A 14631-nucleotide genomic window follows, 5' to 3' on the forward strand; every position below is an offset into this window, starting at 1 on the left:
GAAACTTCCCAACATCATCTTACTTCATTGTTAAAGTCCTGTGCTGTATATAGCCCTGTAATTTTAGTCTCCCTGTGAGCAGGGGTTTGAACTATGGAGGTCCCTTCCAGAGTTCCCTTCCAAGCCACGTTTCGTGATTCTTTTCACTCTTCTGCAATAAAAGTCATTAGTGCCCTTATGTGGCTTAAGGAAACTTTCTGTCTCCACAGTGGCTTGAAAGAGCTTTAGCTCAACAAAAAGACGAGTCCTCATTTTAGATTCCTCACTTGGCTTTGTATTTCCAAAGGCTGAAGATAAAATTGAGGCTGGGGGTACCAGGCTTTTACCACAGCAGTGAGTGGATCCAACAGCATCTGCTCTGGTTAGAGGTGGAGAAGCAAGAAAGAGGATCCAGGGGACCTTCATCTGTGCTTTCGTCTACTGGATTCGGGCTGTTGGACTGGCTTTATTTTGCCCTGACTCCTGATCTTTCAGGAAAACAACACCAGAATTGTACCCAGCCTCACAGTTATTTGTTATGCACATCTAAGAAGATTGGTGGTTTTGTTTGCTCTTGGTTTTTCTCTTGCAGCTGGTAAAAATCAAAGGATAGTAAAAAGAAACTGCAAGCAGGCAATTGTGTCAGCCCCAAGTGTTCAAAATGGGGCAAACTGGATGTGGGGAGAGATGTAAAATGGGGGCAAATGTGATAATTTTAAGAGCAGTGTGAGAGAGGCAGAGAAACCCCTTGGGAGCAGGGGTAAAGTCATCATCACATTAAGTGAGTATTCTCTTGTGATTGTGCTCTGATGTGAAATAGAGTGAAAATGATGGGATTTTTTTTCCCTTTAATTTATTGGAAATGTGAACAGTTCAGTTTAGCTTTAACATATTTTGTATCTGCTTTATTGAGGGTGTGCTCTGAGCAGGGCTTTTTGGCTTTGTACTCCGTAGATTTTGCTTCTTGCCTCACTTGTGTTTTTTTTTGTTTGCTGAAAGTAGAGGCTTGGGTGAAAAGTAGCCATAACATTTCCGATACTGGAAACACACTAAATTCATTCCTTGTAAGCCAGGGATGATGAAACTCCACAGCTTCTCAGGGTCACTCAAGAGGTTCTGCTCATGAGAATTATATCCAAGCTTTTCTTCCAGCCCCTCCTGTGTGCCACCAGCCGGGCAGGCCACGAAGCCCAGAGCTCTTCCAGCAGCAAGCCCACTATTCCCTCATGCTGCCTTTCTGTCCTGCTGCCCATCGGAGGACGTTGCTGCCTGCAGATTAACATCTGAAATGGCTTCAGTCGTGAATAAGCAGCACATTGTGGTCAGCTGTGAGCCAGACTGCTGCATTCGTGAAGGATGAGGAAGGTGGGTGACTCACGTGGCTCAAGCAGATGGAAGGCGACCTCTGGGCCAGCCCTCGTCGTCCAGAGAAACGTAATCTCAGAGCTGAACAACTCGTAGTACGTCTGGGTCCAGTTCCGAGCTTTTTGGGCAGAAATCAGATGACATGCAGCTTACGGCCGAGTTTGTGTTTAATTAGATTAGCTCCAATCTGAAATGGAGCCGCTTTGGAGCGTGTGAACCAAAGCTAGATAAAGACTCCCACAAACCCCTGCAAACTGGAAATTTATAGGTCTCGCCCTGTATTTATTTGCTGTGGCTCAGTTCAGGGTGAAAGGTACAGCTCAGCTGCCACAGCTGGCCTTTTCTTTTTTTTTTCTGGTCCACGTTTCTTTCTGTAGCCCGCTCTACTTTGTTTGCCAGCAGATCGTCTGCAACCAGATTGGCTGGGGCTGGGATCGCTCTGCTCCGCTCCCTTAGCAAACACACGAGGTCTGAGAGGTGTCTGGCTGCGTGTAATGAAATGAGCTGACTGGCACTTTAGCGTTCCCCTGTGTAGGAGCGTCTTAGGAGTAAGACACTTAATTATTATTAACGTTCTAATTGGCCTGTGCGAGTGCAGATGTGCGTGCGTGGCTGCGCTGCCTGGCTCACCATCGGGGCAGGAGCTGCATCCCGTGCTCCCCGGCCCAACTCGCTCCCCCTGAACCCAGCAGAGCCTCGTGGCTGCTGCAGTCCCTATCTCCTAACCTTCTGCCGCTTCCAGTAGCAAAACCCCAAGCAGCCTAAATGTGAAGGGAGGGGGGGGGAAGAAAGTAACTATAATAAAGAAACATTAACAGGAAAAGAACATCTTGGTAAGGTCTACAGATAAGAACGGTAAGAATTGTTCTCGCCGAGTATTGTCTGCAGTACAACATGTCCTGTATGCTTTAGCTGCTGCTCCGTGCCAGCATATAGGGAGGACATTAGCTCTTAATGGGAAACATTAGGTGTTTAAATCAAGAACATTTTTCCACAACGCCAAATTCTGTCAGGTGACTGCTGAAAGCCTCGGTTGAGGCTCTGCTCCCCGGAGTTACTTCTTTGTTAGAGGCTTGCCACCTAGTGCTGTACTTCGGTACTGCTCTTCCCTTCCTTTTGCCCGGACTTGGTGCTGGAAAAGCTGATTTAAATTTTTTTTTATTTAACAGGAGTGGCAGTTGCTACATGCATGGACTGCTTGGCTTTTAGCTTCTGCAAAGAGCTCTGTTTGCTCGGAGACGAGCAGCAGTACTTGTTGTTCCAGGGGAAGGTGCAGCTTGTGCACACAAAGTACATAGGAACAGGGGAGTTATTGCAGGGCTGTCCCTTTACCCTGCTTTGGCAGCGAAGCAGCCTGAAAATGGATGGCTACAATTTATAGCAGGGTGCTGCCTTAGTGTGAAACTGCAAATGACGGTCAGTTCTGCAGGGTACAAAGATTTTTTTGATGCTTCCACGATCGTCTGGCGGAGAACAAACACTATTCTTATAAGCTCACACTTTGGAAAAGCATAAAAGAAACTGGCAATTTAAAATAGCTTCCTTTGTGCTCAGACCATCTCTCTGAAAGACATAATCTGACCATTCAACTGTATTTACAGCTCTCCCCTTCTGGTGAGTTATAATAAAAACAGAAGCAAGATCCTTAGCTTCCTGTATCTGCACTTAATTTAGCATTAACACTAAAACCATCCTACTCTTTTATACTGCAGGAATGGTTTCTACTGCCTTTATCCTTGTTAAGAACAGCATCTCACACTACGGATTGTTTTTACAGAAATCAGTAAGACTTAACTATTCTTACAGTAAAGCTCATGGTGCCACAATCTGACCTGGGGTTATTTTGCTAATGGAGATCTCTCTGCTTTGGCAGTGCTGGATTTCTCCCTACATATTACAAAAAATACTTGATCTCAGACTCTGAAAGGTGCTGAGCAGCTGCGGTTCCCACCAGGGCTGGTGACTGTAGAATACGTTCCACATCAGCCCAGGCTCTGCTCATCATGTTTATTTGACAGGCAATAACCTTTTTATTGAACCCAGCACATTACGCTGATGATCCACCCTTCAGCAAATATGATTGTAATAATCACTCGGTATTTATTTAACAGCCAATTGCTGTCTTTTGGGAAAGAGTCGATTTACATAGTTCCAAATTACAATTAATATATTTTGTAATGGTTATTTAATAAAGGCCAATGTAGGGGAGTTGCCTACCGGTGAGAGGTGAGGCTGGGAGACCAGGCATTGGTGTGCAGCCTTGATTCTGCCACTGCCTTGCTTAATGACCTTGGGCAAATCACTTAGCCGCTACATCCTTTTATTTATTCGCTTGTAAAACTGGTATAATAATACCCTGGTGCCACGAAGCTTAATTACTGTTTGTAAAGGATTTTGACCTCTCAAGCAAGGAACTGTGTGAGTTATACTATAGCTAGCCTGCTGACCCCGAGTGAGGGAAACGTCTGCAGCTGTTTATCTAGAGGAATGCCTAGATAGAAATACATTTTAGGCCGGTGAAGTATCTTTCATTGAAGATAAAAGAACACCTTCCTCCTACGCACGCCACCAAATATCTGAGCTTCCTATTGCTCTTAAGTACAAAGTCCAGTTTTCTCTGTATGTATGTATTCAGGAGCCTGGCCAGCTCCCTGGCTATTGATTGCATGGCCAATTGATGAGGCATGGAGGGATTTCTTTCCTACTGCCTAACTTGGGCTTTCCTCCTGTTGCAGTATCAGACTCCGACTCCTTGTCCTCTTTCTTCCCTCCCTCTCTCCCACTCCTCCTTAGAAAATTTAAAGCTCTTCAGAAAGAAGACTAGGTTTGTAATAAGTTACTTTAATTGGATTTTTTTTTTGTATTGGTATGCACAGGTTATCTTTAAATGATTTACTGATGTACTGCCAAGCACTGCTCATTTAACCTCCTTCCTGCTCTCTTTGTATATGGATTCCTCTAATGATACTGGCAAACAATCTTTTAGAGAGTGTGCAACACATTTCTGCAATGAAAATCCCAAACGGAAAGCTAGAAGACACTGCCATTTCGGAGGCGGCGTGCCCTGCTCTCGTCGGTTTTGGCACCCGCTTGCAGACAGCCTTGGTGGGCACCCAGTGCCTGGAGGGTGGGGTGCTTCCCCACCCCATTCCTGGGAGGGTAGAGGGGAGCCTGCTTTTTTTTTTTTTCTTTTTCTTTTCTGCTGCTGCTGCTTTTTTTTTTTTCTTTTTTTTTTTTCTTTTTTCTTTTTTTTTTCTTCCCTGTGATCGTTGAGCCACTCCGACGTGAATTTATGTGTGTAATCATCTGTGTTGTAATTGGCAGCCTGGCATATGAGTCACTAACCAAATTAACTGAAGTTTCCTTTGGGGAAAAATGTAATCAGTTACTACACTGAGATACATTGCACCAAATTAACTCTTACTGTTTGCTGGGTTCGGAGCTAGCGGGCTGATGGTTTCCTTCCCCAAAACAAAGGGCAACCGCTGTGGGAGGGACCGACAGCGGAGAGGGGGAAAAAGCCCAAAGGGTGGAGGTATCTGTCTTGACAGCTCCTGGAAAGTCATTGGCAGTATTGTCTGCCTAAAGAGTTAAAAAATCACAAATAAAATCCATCCCAAATCATGAGGTTCATTTTCTTCTAAGTTAGCAAGATGGAAAAATAAATGTTTTGCTTGTTTGGGGGGTTTAAGCCTTTAGAGCTACACTCTACGAGCTTTTGTTTGCAACCCAGATTATCAGACACTTACTTTCAGTGGTAATGAAAGCTGAGATTTTCATGTAATCACATGATTTGAGAAGCTGGGGCTTTAAGAAAAAATCCACGATTGCAGAACTCAGAATTAATTGGTCAGAGTTAGCAATACAGCACTTGATTGTTTTTCTTCTGTACTGAAATCTATTCAGAGCCCAAATCTAAGCAGCGCTGTGGAAATAATTGATCTTTTTTTTGTTTTGCTGGCTGAATCGAAAAATTAAGAAAAGTTTTGTTTCAAGTCAAAGGAAATATTTTGAGATGAAATGAAACCTTTGTCTTCAAAGTTTGTTCAGTTAAAAAAGATACTTTAAAATCAAATGTCCTCATCTCTCACTCAAAAGTGTTTTTTTTTTTTTCTACAAGTCTAGCAAATAGTCCCTGTTGATCTTGATCAGCAATTGTCAGAAAATAGATGCCTGAAAATATTGGGTCAGATTGGCCCACTGAGGGGTCCTAGTCTGATGGGTGGCTGAGATGTTGGACGACTCACGCCCTTTAAGTGATAATGCCTGCTTAATTGTCTCGGGGTCCCAAATATACAAATGTGTAGATATCAGTATCTTATTTTTAATCTCTGAGCCTTTAATATCTGATATCTAACTATCCATTTATTTATTTGGAGTCATAGACTGGTTTGGGTTGGAAGGGACCTTACAGACCATCCAATTCCAACCCCTGCTATGGACAGGACACCTCCCCATACACCAGGTTGTCCAAGGCCCCATCCAACCTGACCTTGAGCACCTCCAGGGCTGGGGCACCCACAGCTTCTCTGGACAGCCTGTTCCAGTGCCTCCCCACCCTCTGAGTAAAGAATTTCTTCCTTAGATCTAATCTAAACCCACCTCTTTTAGTTTAAAGCCATTATTCCGTGTCCTAGCGCTATACTCCCTGACAGAGTCCCTCCCCAGCTTCCCTGTAGGCATGTATTTTCCTTTTTACTGCCTGAAGGCTTTTTCTTGCTGAAATATTGGTAGAAGGTAGGTGTGTTAACCAGATGTGTAGTAATGCAACGAGGAAGGAGGTAAATGGTACCTGAGGGACCAAGACAGCCTTCAGAAGGACTTTGCATCCTGTGACCTGGGAAGTCCGACTGCAGCTGCCTGGACAATTAAGATTTTATAGTGTCTTCTGTGTAGCATTGAACTCAGTCAGTTGGAGAAAAATGGTGCCTTGAGGAAGAGGGCAGAGGAAGGCTGAAGAAGATAACCATGATGGGTAAAGTCTGTAATTTAGGCATGAAAAACCCATACTGATCAGAGAATGCACTGAAAGTGATGGAGGTGTAAGCAGAAGAGCAAAACCTCTTGGCCCATTCCTGCTCCCACTGAAGTCAATCTGTTAGTGCAGTGCAGGCTATCAGGATAAACGATGACACCTGCTGAATGGCAGCCTTTTCTTTTAACCTTAACTGCCTCCAAAAAGACTCCCTGAAAAAAGATGTGTGCATGGTTTTATTTATTTTTTTCTTCTTGGTGCTACTACGTAAGTGTAGCACCAGTGTTTGAGTACCACTGTGATTCTTTGACGTGACTTTTGACTACTTTAGCATTTCATTTTTCTTTTACTTTTTTTTTTTCATATATTTATTTTAATAACTAGAACAATCTATTTCTGCAGTTGGAAGAGTGCAAAATTCAATTTATCTCACAGAACACCTAAAATTAATTCACGCAGAAAGGGGGTGGTAGAAGATTTAGGTCCTGACTGCAAGCTTTTGACTGGAGTCATTTGTCATTTTGCTTCACGGATTGGAGCAATGAAGGTTTTATAGTGTGAGCCCTTAGAGTGACAGAGCTGCATGTGATTTCACACCGCTGTGTCAGGATTTCCTTTTCCAGGCCTTCACAAGCAGCCTGTACAAATTCACATCTGCTTGAGACCGGTGTTGAGGGGACTTGGATTGGACGTGATCCTTCTGTCTTCTTTTATGCGTGGTATGAAGTTGGCTCTGCTGTGCTGAGAATGTGCAGAGGAATCTGCATCACTTGTGGTGTGGCCATAAGGCGATACGGACATTGTGCACATGGGATGTTCAGGTGAACCTCCCAGGGATCTAACTCGGTTCTATAAGATGGTCGCTGAGATGTTATTGCTGCAGAAATCAGAGCAAGCAGCTACCTGGAGGTGTGTTGGATGTCGGGGCTTGAAGCCAAGCTGGGGATGCATTCAGATTTTCGATCACGCAGTCGAATAATCCTTTGAAGGCATTGGGTTGCTCACTACCTCCTGCTGGTTGGTTCCACGTTCAGCTGGTGGGACCAGTTTGCTGGGGCAAAGCGGTCCTGGGGCAAAGAAGCAACATCAATGGAGCCTGGCCTTATGGTGAGGTGGCAACAGAGGGCTGGGCATGTCATCATGGTAGCGGCCATCAGAAATCCTCATGAGGAGAGGCCTTGGAAGGACTGGCTGCAAGGGCTGATTGCCTACGTCAACCGTAGCAGAGCTTCCCTGAAATGCCTTGTCAGTGGAAAGGGAAACGCGGAGAGCAGCCAAGGCTCTGATGGAGCGGGTGCTTTGAGACTGCTGAGGGAGCGGGGAGCTGGGTGTGCAGGTTCCTGATCCTTCCCGTCACTTTCCACAAGTCTCTGCTTGTCAACACCCCATTTCCCAAGGTTATTTATCTTTCTGTCTGTTGTTGAGAGCTCTTGGATCCAAACGAACTGAATTACTTCACACCTGCCATATAAACCAGTAATACCGCAGTGAGTGAGTGGGCTTCGCTCCTGAGAGCTGTGTTTCAGGTGGGATGCAGATCCGTGCCCTTCTCCGCTCCTCGGGGATGGAGAAAGCAGGGCAGGCTCTGGCCTCCCTCCTGCTGTGCTGTGCAGAGCTCGGGGATGCTCTCAGGGACACTTTTCTTCCCCGTCCCTTCACAAACCTTTTGCTTTTCCCTCCCCACTGAGCAGTGATGGAGGGGGAGGCAGCACAGCGGCCAGGTTTGCCTCACAAAATCAGAGTCACAGCATCACAGGACGTTAAGGCTGTTGGGGACCTCTGGAGGTCATCTGGTCCCCAGCAGGGACACCCAGAATGGGTTGCCCAGGACCACATCCAGCCGGCTTTTGAAGACCTCCAGGAGATCTCCAACATCCCAATCGCCCCTCTGTCTGCTAACAGTGGCTGGCGCCTGGCCCCAGCACAGCCCTGTGACACCAAGCAGCACCCAAGTCCTCTCACTTCCAGGCAGTGAAGGGGACGCAGGAAGAGCTCGGAAGCAACCAGGCGATGCTCGGGGAACGGTCCCTGACTAACACAGCTCTGTCGTGTTGCAGCTTTCAGCCTGCCCTGCTTGCTTATCAGGATTTGCGTGGTGTCTCGGAGTGTCGAGCGGCGAGGAACGTGCCATTTGACTTTGTCCAGAGGGGCTGCCCTGTCTCTTCAGCTGGCTGGTGTTGCTACATTAGCAGCGCTATGCCAAAGTTTGGAAGGATCTTTGAAATGTGCATTATAATCGATGCAAGGCAAACTTTGCACTTGGTGTGGTACAAATAGTGCATAAATATCCTTCTTGCTGTCTGCACTGAGGTGAGTCTCGTCTCCAGAGCTTCCACTGTTTTTATTGCCTTTTTTTTTTTTCTTTCTTCACAATACAGAATTGACTGACTTTATCTTGGCACTTTCTGTGTCTTGCCAAAAAAACAAACTCAAAATAGCTTTCTGGGGTTCGTTTCAGATGCTTTTTCAGTGCCAGTGAAAGAAGAGATGGCTCTTTTAAAGAATGCAATTTATTTTACCCACTTTCATCCTGAGTTTATACATGGGCCATTAGCTGCCAGCTGAGTGGTAAACACATAAATGGTGGTGGCTCTGCCTACATCTTAGATCTACTTTCTCCCCTCCAAAAGCTTTTCCCTTCTCCCTAGCTGTGGTTGTGAGCTAGCAAAACTCACTTAACCCTTTTTCAGCAGCAGAATTAACTTCCTTCCATTAATGTTACGAGTGCTTCAGGCAAAAGAGCTTTATTCTGTTGCACCTCCTCTGGGATGCCTCCTTTACAAAGCTGAATAGGTTGAATGACAAAGCAGTCATTAAAAAACTGTTTGACGATCATTTGCCAAGAAAGGGGAGTCTTGTAGCTAAGTCATTTGGGAAGTGGGAAGGCTAAATTCAGCTCCCAACTCTTTAGCAGTCTCTTGGCGTGACCCTGGAATGTGCAATCTCTGGTTTTGCTGACCTTCATCTTTTTTGTGGCAACTTATTTCTCTCGAAAAGGCTATCAGTGAGCTCTGCTGGGTGAATGGCAGTGGAAAATGTAGTCCTTTATCTCCCTGAGCTCTAACCCTTTGTTTATGAACTAGGAGATAACACCACTTCCTTGTGCATCGTCAGCCCTTTATTTGGAGTGGGAGACCTGATCTCAAACGGGAGTGTAAAGTATAATACAAATAGAACATGTAAATGAATGTCAGGCTTTTATGATCCCTTGCCCAAGTAATTGTATAGCTAACTGGTATGGGCAAAGTGACCACAATCCCGTGCTCCACCTCTGTAGGTCATGTTTATGTGCAGGTCTCATTGTATTTCTGCATGGTTGTGAGGTCTTGAGGAAGAGCCAGAGGCCATTTTACTTAGTAATGGAGCAGGTTGTGAGTAGGTATGTTGTTGAAGCATTTATTGTTTTTCAACTTAAGTTATGGTTTTATATAAATAATATATGTAGCTAGTCAATGCTTGGGAAATGCATTCTTTTCCTTGTGAAATATTTATGGACATCAGTGCCTACTTAGTACCCAGTCAATTTTGAGAGTACAGCTCTAGTAAGAAGGCTCGGTTGTCTTTAAAGCCTTGGCCAGAGATTGGCTGGGTGGGACAGGCCTGTTAGCTGGAAGGTGCTGGAAATGTGCCATTTCATCTATCAGTTCTGCCCCTCTCCATCCCCCGGGACTTTAAAAATGGATTTCACGTTGGTGAAACTTTCTGTACCGGCAGCGCAGAGAATGAAATCTTCCTCCTCGCTGGGGGACAGGTACCGTACGAGCAGGAACGAGGCCACTTTCTTTGTGCTCCATCCTGCTCATGCCTACAAACAGTCCCTTGGAAAAGGTGTGAAGGGGAAGGCCCCTCTTTGTGCTCTGTTCAGATCTGTCTCGCTCCTGAGCAGGGCACGGACAGAGCTGGAAACAAAGGTAATTTGTACTGCGAATGGAATCTGTTGGGATTGTCACTTGTATTCAATCAAAATTATCTGAGTAGCTCCTATAAGAAATTACAACCTCCAAAGAGCTGTCACTTCTCATATGCAGTGCAATTTTGCCCGGTGTGATATTCCCATATGTGAATTCTGCATTTTTAAAGTCTTCAGGGTGGAAATGAGTGGAAATGGTGGAAATCCAGTTAGGGGATTACCAGCATAATAATCCAATGGGGCATGCATAGTAAGGGTCACCTGAGATCTGCTCTGACTTTTCTAGCCTGGTAAGAGGTGGTCTTGGTCCTCTCTGTAGATGCTATTTCAGTCTTTAGATTCACTCTTGGAAAATCACATCCGTCATCCTTTTTGTCACAGGGCTCTTTCCCGGTTTGATTGGATGGCAAAAGTCTTTTTAATGAAAGGGGGGTGTCCACTTCTTAGAGGTCTGAATTGTTTTCAAGAAATCAGTGTGCCAGTTCCTGCACTGGAAATGGGCACTTGGGGTGGGTAAGCAGAGGTGGGCGAGCACTTGGGAGAATGTGGGTTTTATATAGGTAACCGGGCAGGAGCAGAGGTAGCTGAAAATCTTCTGTGATGAAGTTCTTGGTTGTGAGAAACCCACCCTGAGCTGGAGAATTTGCAGATCTGTTTAAACTGATTTGAGTCATCTTAATGCAAATAACAGTCTTTTTCTGTGTCCCGTTCCGAGTCCTACAGGCTGCAGAGAGACGTGCTTCGAAGGCCAAGGATAAGGTGCCCCTATAAAGCTTACTGCAGTTTCCTGCTCGGGTGGCCTCTGATGGATGATTTTCTTTTCTTCTTAATAACCAGCCCTCACGTATCTGTCTGACACTCACACCATTAAAGTCTGAACTGCTCAGCAATCTAAAATGGTGTGTTTTTTGTTTCCTTACCTACACGTCAAAACATAAACATGAGCTTTACTAATAAATATTTCTATTTTATATGTATATTTTTATGCCTTTGTCCCAGTTGTATTTTCAAGGCTAAGGGCTTCAGTATGAGAGTCTTGCTGCATGTTTAACAAACAAATAGTGAAAAATAAGATATGCTGATGTGGAGATTATTATACATAAATCATTGAAAAATGCTCATTTTTAGAGAAGGGAATCGCAAAAGGAGTCATTGACCTGAATAAAAGAAGCTCAGCCGTACTCCAGAGGATTTGCCATTTTTGATACATGTTAGTCCTTGCTAACAATTGTAATTTATTAATCCTGTTCTCTCTTCTTTTCTTCTCTACTTGCACGTTTGCTTTTTATTGTAAACAAGAATTGTATTTATTTTCTAAGAGTGTAGATTGATCTTGTGGTCACTGATAACCACTAAAAGCTACTTGATAGTCAAAACAACCTCTCAAAAGACCCATAACCAAAATAGGTAGAAAAGGCCTCCTCACTAGATCATTCAATTTTAATATTTTGAAGAGAAAAAGCCGTTTTTGCATCCTGAAACTGAGCCAAGGATATTCTGGACTGATTTGTGGGTCGTAACTCTCTCATGGTCTGTTTGGAAACAGAAGCTCCCTGCCTAGTGTAAATTGATGTAGCTGTGCAGCTACAAATGAAGTACAGTTTGCTATGCTGATAGATTCCAGGATATAGAGCGGTGATAGCTGGGATTTTTCACGCTCTCTGGAAAACCAAGATACCTGGTTTGTTATTTAAATGGCAGCTGAACTCTTGGAAAGTCTGCTCCTCCTGCAAAGGAGCTGGAACCAGAGTTTAGATAGCGCGGTGAGATTACCGCATGGTATCTTATTTGTCCGTAGGTCTCTCGTACAGCTGCAGTGTACAGAGGCTTTACTGGTGAAAGGGCTGCCAGGGCTCTGCTCCTGTTATCAGCATCCCAAAGCTTCCATCCACACGCTGTATTTGCCAAACATGTTCATGTCCGTGTTCTGACGTACGTTCATGCCTACCTGCACAACAGATGGGACTCCTTTTCCTCATCTCTGTTTTCCAAGTGAGGATACAAGCGTTCAGTATTTTACACCTCCAGTCACCAGAACTACATTCTGCAAACAAAGATGCAAGAAATTACAATAGTAGGTAATGTTATCTCAGTAAATATCCACTTCTAATTTGTAATCACCAGGTGTCTGTCAGAAGCACAAGTTTTCTCTCTCTCCCACTACTTTTTCCAGTTACCTGTGAAATTGCCTGGATTCACTTTGAATTGAGCGGTAGTCTCAGCACTGTGTTTTTACTGTGTTGTATTTTATTTAACAAATGTTGACTTTTTTATATAAGATGTTTTCATCCTTCGTCAATATACTCAGCATTTGTCTAAGGAGTCCTTTTGTGCATCTTCCCTGTGCTGTGTTGTAAACATCCTGACAGCAGCAATAGAGTACTTAAACGATCATTAGTCCTCCAGTTTCCCCTTCAGCTGCAGCTGTTCTCTTTCTGAAGGTGGGCTGTGATGTGCCTCCTGTCTGTATTCAAGTTTTAAATCTCCCTCAGATACAGTAGGTGCTGTGTGGAGCTGGGCTCTTGTAAAGTCTGAAAATGATTTTTATTTTTTTCTCAATTATTTTGGTGAGATGAAGTGCTTGTTTGCTTAAACACACTTTTTGTTTCTCCTCTCCAATTTATATTTCTCTGAAAAAATACTATTGGGGGAAAAAAGATATGAAGTAAGCCAGCATGCAAAGAGAATTAACTGAGAAATATATAGTGTGTTTGAACCATACATTTTGGTAAATCCTTAATGTGGACACAAGAGTATCTGGCTTTCTAGATAAATTTCTGTATTCTTAGCATTTATTGAATCAACAATGAACCCATCTATTATGTAATGCTAGCAGCTGGTCAGCCTTCCCTGTGATGTACAGTTTCCTTTTCTTCTTGTAGTAATGATAGAATAATGCTATTACTCTTCAGCACCTTTCAGCTAATGCTCCTTGAGGTTGTCATCCAGCTACCAGCTACTTCTGTGTAAATACTGATGAGTTCAGTTCCTAATTTAGAAGAAGGATTAGCTCCGAGCAAAGCATTAGTTTATACTGTTGAGTTAGAAAAGAGCTTCTTTTCCAGATGGAAACTGTAGGACTGGTTAAAGAAACAATTGTCAGCGCCACTCCTCCTGTGTGCCCAAGTGCTTTCGGAAAGAGGGTTCCAGCCTTGGCCAAAGGGAGGAACAGAGGAGGCTGTATCTCACAGGTCTTTGCTACACCTTGGTACCTCTCTGACCCTCTGAGAAAACCGCTCCTTGCCTCCCTCAATACCAGGAGGTCACAGTGTTTTTTAGCAGATTATCCTTTCCTCCTTTTTCTCCACCCTACCTTGCAATATTTAAGACCATAGTGAGGAGCAGTCACTAGCTGAAGGGAGTGCAAGCCAGCTCTCCGGTAGCTGCAGAGCTGCAGCAAAAAGATCAGCTGACTCGAGCCATGCAAGGGTCTTGCACAAGTCGTACCAGTTATCTCTGAGACCAGGAACAGACAAAGCAGGCGTTAAAGACCAGCACTGCACAGAAGGCAAAGCATCAGACCCCTTCGCTTCCAATGTGGGCTCCTGCAATGACTCTTTAAATGATGCTTTATTGTAAAGAAGCTATCTTTTTGTTGTTGAAAAAACACGAGAACATTTTGGGGGAGTTGTCAAAAACTTTGGCATCTGATTTACAGTCTATTGTGGTTGATAGAAAGTACTTCTCACTCTCTGTGTGTTGGCCACTTTTTAAAGAAATGGCTGCAGTGGAAAACCCAAAGTCAGGCAGATGTTAAACATCTGGTATCAGACCAAGGACTCTCTTCTACAAAATGCTGAGTAAAGCTGGCTAGAAAGTGAAACATCTGTTTCAGGAAAAATGTGGAGGTTTTAGAATTTTTTTCTCATCAAAATAAAAATAGGACCTCTTGGTACAGAGAGAGCAAGTGAACAGAGAGAGGTTCAGCTCTGAGTTCTGAGGCCGTTCCTGTAAGATGTGGGAAACCAGGATTCAAGTCTATGATCTACAACATCTCCTTGGCTAGGATCGATCTGTTATGCAAAATTGCTCCTGGTGGATTGGCTTTGACTCATAAAATCCCATTCCTTGGGGCAGAGGAGAGACAGTGTTCCATAACCCAGATGTTAGGGCATTTGCAAGGCCTGTGGGAAGACTATGTTAAATCCTTGCTCTGCTTTATTTGGAGCCATCTCAATCTTTCCTGTATCAGATGGTATAAATCCACATCATCGGGGAATGTGCTAACCGCTGGGCTGCTGGCTGTGCGAGGATCCTTTCCCAATCAGGTTTTGACCATCCGTCTCAAGTTGGAGTGGAAGATTCTTCCCAGCAAGCATTTTGTTGAAACTGATGTTTTTCCCACAAAGATTTCCAGTTTTGAGAGATCAGCATTTTCTGTCAAAAAAAAAAAAAAAAAAAA

General features: G+C 44.1%; 2 long non-coding RNA genes across 3 annotated transcripts in view; one reads left to right on the forward strand and one right to left on the reverse strand.

Moving 5' to 3' along the window:
* Nucleotides 1-14631, forward strand: part of LOC139999134 (uncharacterized) — a 68048-nt gene that overhangs the window by 27399 nt on the left and 26018 nt on the right. The gene's annotated exons all lie outside the window — the stretch shown is intronic.
* LOC119713293 (uncharacterized) overlaps nt 1-14631 on the reverse strand; it is a 43041-nt gene that overhangs the window by 16816 nt on the left and 11594 nt on the right. The window contains exon 2 of one of the 2 annotated variants that reach the window (XR_005260387.2): nt 12178-14606. This is a non-coding gene — a long non-coding RNA (uncharacterized lncRNA). Of the gene's footprint in view, nt 1-9701; nt 14607-14631 lie in introns of those variants that run through there. The other variant, XR_011804238.1, reaches the window with a different exon arrangement.

Source organism: Anas platyrhynchos, chromosome 20 (assembly GCF_047663525.1).
Source record: "Anas platyrhynchos isolate ZD024472 breed Pekin duck chromosome 20, IASCAAS_PekinDuck_T2T, whole genome shotgun sequence".
In the NCBI taxonomy this organism is placed as follows: domain Eukaryota; kingdom Metazoa; phylum Chordata; class Aves; order Anseriformes; family Anatidae; genus Anas; species Anas platyrhynchos.